Genomic DNA, 11345 nt, shown 5'->3' on the forward strand with positions numbered 1-11345 from the left:
CTCTACCTTCCGGGTTCAAGCGATTCTCCTGTCTCAGCCTCCCCAGTAGCTGGAACTACAGGTGTGTGCCACCATGCCCAGCTAATTTTTGTATTTTTAGCAGAGACGGGGGTTTCATCATCGAGACCAGGTCTCGAACTCCTGACCTCAGGTGATCCGCCCACCTTGGCCTCCCAAAGCACTAGGCTTACAGTCATGAGCCATATCAACAATCTTAAACTATTATTTAACTTGTTCCTCTGACCATGCTGTGAGCCTCTTGGGAATAAGCACAGTATCTTCTTCTATTTGTCATCTCAGGAGTCTAGCATAACTATTAACTACAAGTAACAACTCAAAATGATTTTTAAAACAAGAAGCCTAGAAGGAGATGTTTCTGGGTTTGAATAATTCTTCAGTTTACTTCCATTTCTTGTTGTCAGCTTAAGAATCACAAGGTTCATAGGTTTGGAGTGGAGCGCTTTATTTCTCATAAAAGGTTGCAGCCTGCAGGCTGGCCGTCCTGCAATCTGGGAAGCATAGCCTCTGTCAGGAACTGGAAGTAGGCACTTTAAAGAAGGAAGAATGAGACAGGAATTGGGCTGAACGAATTGGCTAAGTATACATATTCAACAGGTTGTAGAAGGAGCTATGAATATTCACAAAGGAGAGGCACTCACATGCACAATAAGCAAACGTGCATGTTACATATGTCCCATGTTCACTTTGGGGTGGAAACTTAACATTTCAATGCATTAAAATTAAGCTGCATACTTCAAAATGTGAAACAGAAGACACGTCCTCTGTAAATCAGCCAGAACCAGTCCATGGTAGTCACTTACCAGAAAGGAATTCTGGTCAGTTGTACTGTCAAAACCACAAAAAAAAAGAGTCCAGCAAGTCTTTCAAAAGGGCTAGTTCCTGTTTAGCTCTTAGGAAGGAAAGTCTAATGGCAATTAGCAAGGGAAGAGGTATAATGAGATATGTCTGACCTCCCATCCTGTCATAGCCGAGAACTTAGTTTTTAAGGTTTCTCTGTGGTCCCCTTGGCCAACGGGGATCCATTCAGTTGACTGCAAAGCCTAGGATTTCGTTTTTACTTCTCACTGTTCTGCTGTGCACAGCAGACCTAGTTGTCTCCTCAAACTATCTCCTACCCTTCCCATGGTCAAGATAGCCACTGGTGTTCCAGACCTTCCATGGAGACATGACAATGCCCAGCACCAGAAGAGAATTATTTATTTCTGAATACAATTTTTATAAGATGGTAGGAAACGTCTATTCCAGAAGCCCCTTTGCAGACTTCCCTGCATGTCCTATTGGCTAGAAATGTGTCACAGACATGGTGATGAAAAATGCCAAACTGTGTAAAATATTTGAAGAGATTTATTCTGAGCCAAATGTAAGGACAATGACCTCAGGAGGCCTTGAGAACATGTGCCCAAGGTGGTTGGGTTACAGTTTGATTTTACACACTTCAGAGAGAGAGAAACTATAGGCAAAAACATAAATCAATTTACATAAGGTTTATATTGGTTTGGCCTGGAAAAACAGGGCATCTCAAAGTTGGGAGGGGGAGAGTTCCAGGTCATAGGAGGATCCAAAGATTTCCTGGTTGACAGGTGGCTGAAAGTGTTCAGTTTTGCCTAAAGAGTTCAAGTCAGCAGAAAGAAAGACTTGTGGTTAAGATAAAGGGGCTTATGGGATCCAATGTTCTTGTTACATAGATGGAGCCTCCAGGTAGCTGACTTCAAAGAGAATAGATGGTAAATGTCTCTTAGCAGATCTGAAAAGGTGTCAGACTCAGTTAAATCTCTCCTGGATCAGGAAAACATATGGAAAGGGAAGAGGGTTCTCTAGAGAAAGTAAATTATTCCCACAAGCGACAGCTTTGCAGGGCCATTCTGAAGTATGTCAAAGAAATATATTTGGCGGTAAAAACACTTTGATTTCCTTTAGAGTCTGTTATTTGTCATGTGATGTGACCAGAGGCAGTTTGGAGTTGGTATCTCATTGCTACAAAGAGTCTGTTCTGTCAGTCTGAGGATCGCTATTTTAATGTTAGCACTGGTTAGTTGTGTCTAAACTCTACTTCCGTCATAACCTGAACGAGTTTTTCAGGTTTCTTTGGAATCCCTTGGCCAAAAGTAGGTTGAATTAGTCGGTTGGGGGGCTTCGATTTTAGTTTTGTTATCTCTGACAAAGAAAAGGGGATAACCAAAACCTGTTAAGACTATTTGTGATTCACCCCATGGAGGTGGGCTTAGAACTGAGGCTAGGACCAGGTTTCCCTGAAGCTTATGGCAAAAAGAAGAATGCAGAGAAGAACTGAGAAAAGAAAAAACCTTTATCTGAGGGATGTGAGTCTTTAAAAATTATCAGGCCCAGTGAGACAGCAATCACATTCTACTCCCTCACAACCACCTGTTGAGCTATGTATTCATCGCTCTCTTCTTTTTTTTTTCAATTGACAGCAGGTACTCTTTGTTAACTGACCAGCTTAGAAAAATAATCATGGGAGACACCTTAGTTCATTCTTCTAATAAGCCTGTTGATCTGATCCTCCCTGTTGCCAGCATCTCCACCTTCTACAAAATGGGTGGTCTTTTTCTTCATTCCGCCTCATGGAGAAGATAATTTAAAGGGCCACAGGAAGTTATTTGCTTCTTTGAAACGTTTTCCAACAGTATAGATCTCATGAATCAGATTCTCCATGCAGATGATGCCATATTTTCCAAGAGATCGAGCAATCAGAGTGTTATCTGTCAAAGCAATTCACTTCTTTTTGATTTTGCCATAACCACATTTGTAGATTAGTTCATTTACTGACTTCAGATTTGGGTACCCCTATGCAGTATATGGCTGTACAATCCTCAGCATGTTAATTGAAGCCTTGTTGAGCTTCACAAAGGTTCCATTGAAGATTTGACGAAGGCAGAGAAGCTGCAACACCTTTTGGACCTTTGGGCTCACACCATTGATACCTCTGATCCTGATGACAAATGCCAATTTGGGTTCTGCAGGTACATAGAAGTTGCCAGCTTTCCTTGCCATCCTCGCCATTCGAATTTCAGTTCTGTACATCTGCCTATATCCCTTGTGATAATGCTTCGCTTTTTCATAGATAAGCTTCCTCCTTGCCTTTTGAAGCATCTTTTGGACAAACTTCTTTCTCAGGCGCTTGATCTTCAGCTTTGCGAAATTCCTTCGCTTTTTCTTAAGGGTTTCTGGCACAGCAGGAACCTTCTTCTTCTTTTCTTCTACACCCTCCATGGTTCCAACCGGAAAAAGAGGACGTCCGTATCCATCTCTTAAAACTGCTTGCTACTGGCACAAGTTGCTACAAGTGTACCTAATAATGTAGCACCAGACACCATAACCCACACTTTACAGTTGAACAATGTATTGCAGATCAATACCTTATGTTATTTTAATATACATTCTTGGCAATGGACCTGCCTCTTCTTTCCCTTTAAAATTGCTCTTGTAACTGCCACTAACTGGAGTGCATATTCATGGCAACTTGAATCTGTGCTCCCAGGTTGCCATCTTCCAGCTTGACCCAAATAAACTCTCTACTTATATTAATTTTGCCTCAGCTTCTTCCTTTCCATCAACAGAACAAAATTGGAATCCTATTATTAAGAAAAAATGGGTAAATTGTAATTAGACAACAGCCTACAATGTCTGCTACACACAAGTACCCAGAACATTATAATCAATGGATAAATGTTTGTTGGATGAATGAATGGATGTCCACACAAAGAAAAGATAAAGAGGCTGGGAGGTCCAAGATCGAGGGCCTGGCAGATTCAGGGTCTGGTGAGGGCCCACTCCCTGATTCACAGACAGCCATTTCCAGCCTTGTGTCTTCACCTGGTAGAAAAGGTAAACAACTTCCTCAGACCTCTTTTGTAAGGATATTAATTCCATTCATGAGGTTAGCCCTCATGACTTAATCACCTCCAAAGTCCCCAACTCCAAATGCCATCACCTTCATGGTTAGGATATAAGGAATTTAAAGAGACACTAATTCATAAAGCATATATTGTGTCAACCTTAAATGATGAGATTCAGAAAATATAATTAAGTATAGAGTTTATTCCAACCTAAAGCTTTCCAATGACCTTCTGATGAACAGCAGTTACAAGTTTGGGATAAGGAAAAAAGAAGAGGCAATTCCTAAATTGTTACCAGAAATTTACATTGAAATAACATATGCTAATTTTTTTTTTTTTGACATGGAGTTTAATTCTTGTTGCCCAGGCTGGAGTGCAATGGCGTGATCTCGGCTCACTGTAAACTCTGCCTCCCAGGTTCAAGCGATTCTCCTGCCTCAGCCTCCTCAGTAGCTGGGATTACAGCCGTGTGCCACCACGGCTGGCTAATTTTTTTTGTATTTTTAGTAGAGATGCGGTTTCACCATGTTGACTAGGCTGGTCTCGAACTCCTGACCTCAGGTGATCCACTGCCTCACCCACTCAATAGCTTATGTTATTTCTTGGCTATTCATTTTTCTTTGAATCACAAAGTCCAAGAACAAAGTCTCTAACTCAAAAGAGATAGTGAAGATAGTGGGTGAGGCAGCTAGTCAGGAACAACATGCCTTATGTACAAACCTAAGTTCCAGAACAAGCTGAAGATCTCTCAAAACACAGCAAGGATTGGTTAAGACACTAAACACAGGCACAAAGCTAACAAAGAAAAAGGAATCAACGCTAAGAATTTGATAAACTTCGTGAGATGAAGCCCTTTCATGATGAGTCTTTAGGTATATTAATATAAGGACACTTGTCCAGGTGCGGTGACTCACACCTATAATCCTAGAGCTTTGGGAGGCCCAGACAGGAGGATCCCTTGAGGCCAGGAGTTCAAGACTAGCCTGGGCAACACAGCGTGGACCCCCATCTCTACCAAAAAATGTAAAAGTCAACTGGGCATAGTGGCACACACCTGTAGTCCTAACTACTTGGGAAGCTGATGTAGAAGGATCACTTGAGCCCAGAAGTTTGAGGCTTCAGTGAGCTATCATTGTACCACTGCACTCCAGCCTGGGTGACAGAGCAAGACCCTGTCTCTAAAAATAAATCAATTAGTCTGAGAGTGGTGGCTCACACCTATAATCCCAGCACTTTGGGAGGCCAAGGTGTTTGAGACCAGCCTGGTCTACATGGTGAAACCATGTCTCTACTAAAAAAACAAAAAAAAAAAAAAAAAAAAAATGGTGTGGTAGGGCACACCTGCATTCCCAGCTACTCTAGAGGCTGAGGCAGAAGACTCGCTTGGACCCTAGAGGCAGAGGTTGCAGTGGGCCAAAATAATGCCATTGCCCTCCAGCCTAGGTGACAGAATGAGACTCTGTCAAAAATTAATTAATTAATTAATTTGAAAATATATAAGAAACCTAAACTCTATAAACCAATATGCTTCATACTTTAATCATTTTTCATTATATATTTTTGGTCTTTCAATTTCTTTTTATTCCTGCCTGTGGCCTCTATGAATAATTTCTTTTGCATCTTGACTGAACGAAGTAGAAAGAAGACTTGCTTATTTCTAGGCAAAGGAAGTTAGGGAAGTAAGAATACCCCTAGATAAGTGTGTAGTGGTGGCATCAGTTAACACTGTTGGAAAACAGGCAATGAGGCCTAGAGCAGGAGGGGAAAAGGAGGGGAGGTAGATGCTTAGACAGAGAGAAGCTGGGGTAACAATGAGCTACTCTAAGGCCAGTCCGAGCATGTGATACATTCAAAGCAAGCTCAAAATCAATTGCAAAAAGTTTGGAAAGATGAAGATTTTTACTAACAATCTCACGGAAATGCCGAGGGAGGAATTACATACGTATTAACACAGCAAAATTTCCTCAAAATCCTCTTTACCAGTCTTTTTCTTAAAGTTTTCCTGAAAAGCTGCCCAAATAACATCTCCCTTGCTCATCAAACTCTCAAGATTCTTCCCGTTTCTCATACTCACCGTTCTCTCCCTCCCCGACGACTTGGCCCCCACCTTATCATTGAGGCAGTTTACCCTCCTTGGCTATTACTTCAAGCCCTTTCGTGACACACAAGAGAATAATTTGACTTTCTTCTTCTTTGCTTTTGTTGTTTGTTTGTTTGTTTAGTGGGGGATTGAGACAAGTGCTCACTCTGTCACCCAGGCTGGAGTCCAGTTGCGTGATCTAGGCTCACTGCAGCCTCAAATTCCCAGGCTCAGGTAATGCTTTTGTCTCAGCCTCCAGAGTAGCTGGGACTACAGGTGTGCACCAGTAGGCCTGGCTAATTTTAAATTTTTTTCATAGCGATGGAGGGGTCCCACTATGTTGCCTAGGCTGGTCTTGAACTCCTAGGCTAAAGCAATCCTCCTGCTTCAGCCTCCCAAGCGGTAGGATTACAGGCATGAGCCACCGTGCCCAGCCTAACCTCCTTCTTAACACAACATTTTATAGGGAGAAAAGAAATGAAGGATCCTTCCTTCAGTGGGTGGGAGAAGCAGGAGGGAGAAAGACTGAATATTCAAACTTGAGTATTTTTGTTCCTTTCAAACATTCTTTTTATTAACATTGATTTACTAAGTTGCCAGACACAGATAACAAAGTGTGGTCCCTAACCTGACACTGTGGAGTAGCCCCATTACAATCTTCCTTTTGCTCTTTCTTTGGAATTCCTTTCCAAAGGGAGTGATTCCCTTAAAACAGTTTTTTTTTTTTTTTTTTTTTTTTTTTGCTTATCGAAATGATTATTTTACAAAAATTATCCATGGAATATTTTTACATGGTTAATTTCCCTCAGGCATTTAAACTATTACTTCAATCTCAGTCTTCACTGAGAAAGAGAGTAAGATGACTATGGCTTCTAAAATTTCCTTTGAAACAAAATAAAAGGTATTAGAAAAGTTATCTCAGGGGCGCCTTACTAATAAATCATCATCCAAGGGTTTTGAATAGCTAGAAAGTAAAAAAAAAAATAGATTTTTCTGCTGTATAATCAGTTGTTATAAAATACCCTTGACAAAGAACTGCTGAATTATCTCTTTATAGTTAGCCACAAATAAGGGGGGAAAGAGTAAGAGAAGCTTCTGAACACCACAGATGTATGCTTAGTAAACTGAAATTATTTTGAAAAAAATAAAGAATAAGAGCATTAAAAGTATAGGCTGGGTCCAGTGGCTGACACTGTAATTCCAGCACTTTGGGAGGCTGAGGCAGATGGATCATTGAGGCCAGGAGTTCGAAAGCAGCACGGTCAACATGGTGAAACTCCATCTCTGCTAAAAATACAAAAAATTAGCTAGGCATGGTGGCGCATGTCTGTAATCCAGCTACTCACGAGGCTGAAGTGTGAGAATCACTTGAACCCAGGAGGCAGAGGTTGCAGTGAGCCAAGAATGCACCATTTCACTGCACTACAGCCTGGGCAACAGAGACTCTGTCTCAAAAAAAAAAAAAAAAAAGACCAGCCTGGGCAACATGGTGAAACATTGTCTCTACAAAAATTACCTGGGTGTGATGGCGCCCATCTGTAGTCTCAGCTACTCAGGAGACTGAGGCAGGAGGATCTCTTGAGCCTGGGAGGTGGAGATGCCGTGAGTGTGATCACACCACTGCACTGCAGCCTGAAGCAACAGACTGATAACCTGTCTCAAAAAAAAAAATGTATATATGTGTGTGTGTGTGTATGTTGTATAATATAGACATTTAATGTATAATAATGTGGGTATATACACACATTTTATATATATATATATATATATATATATATATATATATATACACGCACACAACTTAGTAATTTCTATCTGTATTAGTTGCCTATTGCTGCATATCAAGTTACCCCCAATGGAACCATTTAACACACATTTATTTATTTATTTATTTTTGAGACAAAGTCTAGCTCTGTCGCCCAGGCTAGAGTGCAGTGGCACGAACTTGGCTCACTACAACCTTTGCCTTCTGGGTTCAAGTGATTCTCCTGTCTCAGCCTCCTGAGTAGCTGGGATTACAAGCGCCTGCCATGACCACCGCCCAGCTAATTTTTGTATTTTTAGTCGAGATGGAGTTTCACTGTGTTGGCCAGGCTGGTCTCGAATTCCCGACCTCGTGTTCCACCCACGTTGACCTCCCAAAGCGCTAGGTTTACAAGCATGAGCCACAGCGCCCAGCCAACACACATTTATTATCTCCCAGTTGCTATAAGTCAGGAATCCAGGTGCAACTTAGCAGGGCCCTTCAGTTCAGGGCCTCTCAAAAGGCTGCAGTTGAGGCACCGGACCTGCATCTCTCACAAGACTTTAGTCAAGGTGGTGGCCAGGGCCACAGTCACCTCAAGATTTAACCAGGACAAGATCCTCTTCCAAGCTCACTCGGGGGTTGTTGGCAAGATTCAATTCCTCATGGGTGCTGAGCTCAAGACTTCCGTTCCTTACTACTAGTTGGCCTCTGAGAGGCCCCTAAGGTTCTAGCATGTGGCCTTCTCTAGAGGGCGGCATCCAGCATAGAGGCTGTCTTCATCCAAGTGAACAAGTGAGAGAAGACAAGAGAACAAGCAAGATGGAAGTCAGTCTTTTGCAACCTAATCACAGAAGTGGCATCCTATTATTTTCTGTGTTCTATAAGTTAGAAGCAAATCACTACATCCAGCCCACACTCGAAGGGAGAGGATTACACAGAGCTTGAGTGCCAAGAGAGAACTTTTGGGAGGGATGGATATGTTCATTGTCTTGATTGTGTTGATGGTTTCACAAGGGTGTATATAAATCAAAACTTATCCAACAATTGACATATAATAAACTGCACTCGAAATATGTGCAGTTTATTGTATGTCAATCATATCTCAATAAAGCTGTTTCAAAAATGAAGCATTATTTTATCTGTGTGCAAAACTGAGGTTTTTGAAAGCAGGAATTATTTTGATAATTTTGCTATTTCACCTTAAGAACTCAAAAAAAAAAAAGAAAAAATATTACAGGGTCCAGCATGGTGGCTCATGCCTGTAACCCCATGGCTTTGGGAGGCTGAAGTAAGAGGATTGTTTGAGCCCAGGAGTTGGAGATTACAGTGAGCTCCACTGCACCCCAGTCTGGGCAACAAAGAGAGATCTAGTCTCAAAAAAAAAAAAAAAGTTAAAAAAGAATAAAAAGTTTGGACTTGACAGTTATATGGAAAATGGAAAAAGATAAAAATAATAATAGTAATAAAAAATACAAGATTGTCTATTGCAAACTGTAAGAAAAATAGGACTTCAGGAACGACAAGGTATCTTTCTAAGGTAGTGGCTCTAACTTTAGCATGTATTAAAATCACTTCGAAAATCTTTATTATTAAGTTTTTAGGAAATGCTGCTGCTGCTGGTCCAGAGACCATACTTTGAGAATCACTGTTCTAGTTCATCGCAATGATCAATTAGAAATTGAGAAATAAAAAGATAGCATTCACAAAAATCACAAACTCCATAAAATATGCAGAAATAATCCAAATAAAAAACATACAAAACCTATATGAATAAAAAAATTAGTAAAGGGCATACAAGAGCTCTGAATAAAAGATACACCATGTTCCTAAATGAGAAGATTCAATATTTAAATTTTCAAATTCTCCTTGATTTAATCTATAAATTTAGTTAACACCAATTTCTTAAGGTCTCAAAAGGACTTTTTACAGAATTTAACAAGTTAATTCTCACATGCAAATGGAAAAAAAATACACAAAAAGAGCCAATAACTTTTTGAAAAAATGAACAATGAGGAGAGGTTTGTCCTAGCAGTTGGCAAAACATGGGATAAAACTGTGGAAACTGGCCAGCCTCACACCTGCATTTTGGGAGGCCAAGGTGGGTGGATCATTTTAACTCAAGAGTTTGAAAGCAGCCTGGGCAACATGGGGAAATCAAGTCTCTACAAAAAATTAGCTGGACATAGTGGCACACACCTGTAGTACCAGATATTCAAGACACTGAGGTGGCAGGGTTACTTGAACCTGGGAGGCTGAGGCTGCAGTGAGCCTTGATGACACCATGGCACTCTAGTCTGAACAACAGAGTGAGATCCTACCTCAAAAACAAAAAACAAAACAATGGAAATTAAAACAGTGTGGTATTAGCTGAACGCAGTGGCTCTTGCCTGTAATTACAGCACTTGGTAGGCTGAGGCAGGTGAATTGCTTGAGCTCAGAAGTTTGAGACCTGCCTGGGCAACATGGTGAAACCCCCTGTCTCTATCAAAAATACACAATAATTAGCTGGGAGTGGTGGCACACATCTGTGGTCCCAGCTACTCAGGAGGCTAAGGTGGGAGGATTGCTTGAGCCTGGGAGGCGGAGGATGAAGTGAGCCAAGATCATGCTATCATGCGCTACAGCCTGGGTAATGGAGTGAGACTCCCTCTCAAAAAAAAGTGTGGCATTAACTTAGATATAGATAAATTTATATCTATAATAAATAATGAGCCCAGAACAGAACCATTTCTGTCTGGAAATGTTGTTTATGATAAAGTGACATTTACATCACAGAGAACAGATTACTCAATAAATTGAAATGATTGGACTTTCAGGAACTCCTGGAGCTACATTGAAATCTACCTCAGCAAAGTTGCTGCTACCACTGCTGCTGCACCACTATTGACTTAAAGGCCAGGCTGCCTTTCAGCCATGGTCAAGAAAGCTGTGAGAGTAGGAAGTTGCTGCTGTCACTGCTGATCACACAGAGCTAGGAACTGACTAGGCTCAGGACTTCTGACAGCTGCTGCAAAAGCACCAAAATGCCCCTGCCACTGTGCTGCCGGCATCGCCATCTCATAGGACCCATAACCCTCTTCCAAATCTCATTCATATGCATCTCTATTTGGTGGATGCTACGTCCCATGCAGAAATCCTCACTGTAAAGGTGTGTGGGTAATGTAGACTTCCATCTTCCAGCACCTGATGTACACAAAGTCATGTTAGTATAGTTTTGGAGCAGTATTGAGTAAACTAATGTACGATGTCTGCCATACTCATTAGAATAAAAGAAACGTGTTGACTCATGTCCCTGGGAAGGCCAAGAAATAGAGCCAGCTCTAGACACAAATGGAAGCAGAAGTTCAAACCATGTCACCAGCATTCTTTCTCTCTTCCTATTTTTCAGTTCTAATTTTATTCATTTAACTAACATTTATTAAGCCCTTACTATGCTCCAGACACTGTTCTAAGTGCTGAGATGCCACAGTGAACAAAACATACATAAGTCCTTACCCGCTTTGGTCCTTATTTTCCTCTGGGTTAGCTTTGTTTTCTGGCAGATTATTTGAAAACGGTGGCAAAACTAGTTCCCAGAAGCTGCAAGCTTATAGGTTACTTAGTTCTTGAACTATCACAGGGAGAAAGGGCTTTCCTTTCC

The 11345-nt window shown here is 41.2% G+C and overlaps 1 pseudogene across 1 annotated transcript; it reads right to left on the reverse strand.

Annotated features, from left to right (window-relative positions):
* Positions 1 to 2490: 2490 nt before the first annotated feature.
* LOC108286880 lies at positions 2491 to 3272 on the reverse strand (annotated as a pseudogene). The gene has a single exon (XR_001818121.2). The product of XR_001818121.2 is annotated as a 60S ribosomal protein L7-like (transcript).
* Between the last annotated feature and the right edge of the window lie 8073 nt (positions 3273 to 11345).

The sequence above is a fragment of the Cebus imitator genome, unplaced genomic scaffold, assembly GCF_001604975.1.
Source record: "Cebus imitator isolate Cc_AM_T3 unplaced genomic scaffold, Cebus_imitator-1.0 Scaffold331, whole genome shotgun sequence".
Taxonomy (NCBI): Eukaryota; Metazoa; Chordata; class Mammalia; order Primates; family Cebidae; genus Cebus; species Cebus imitator.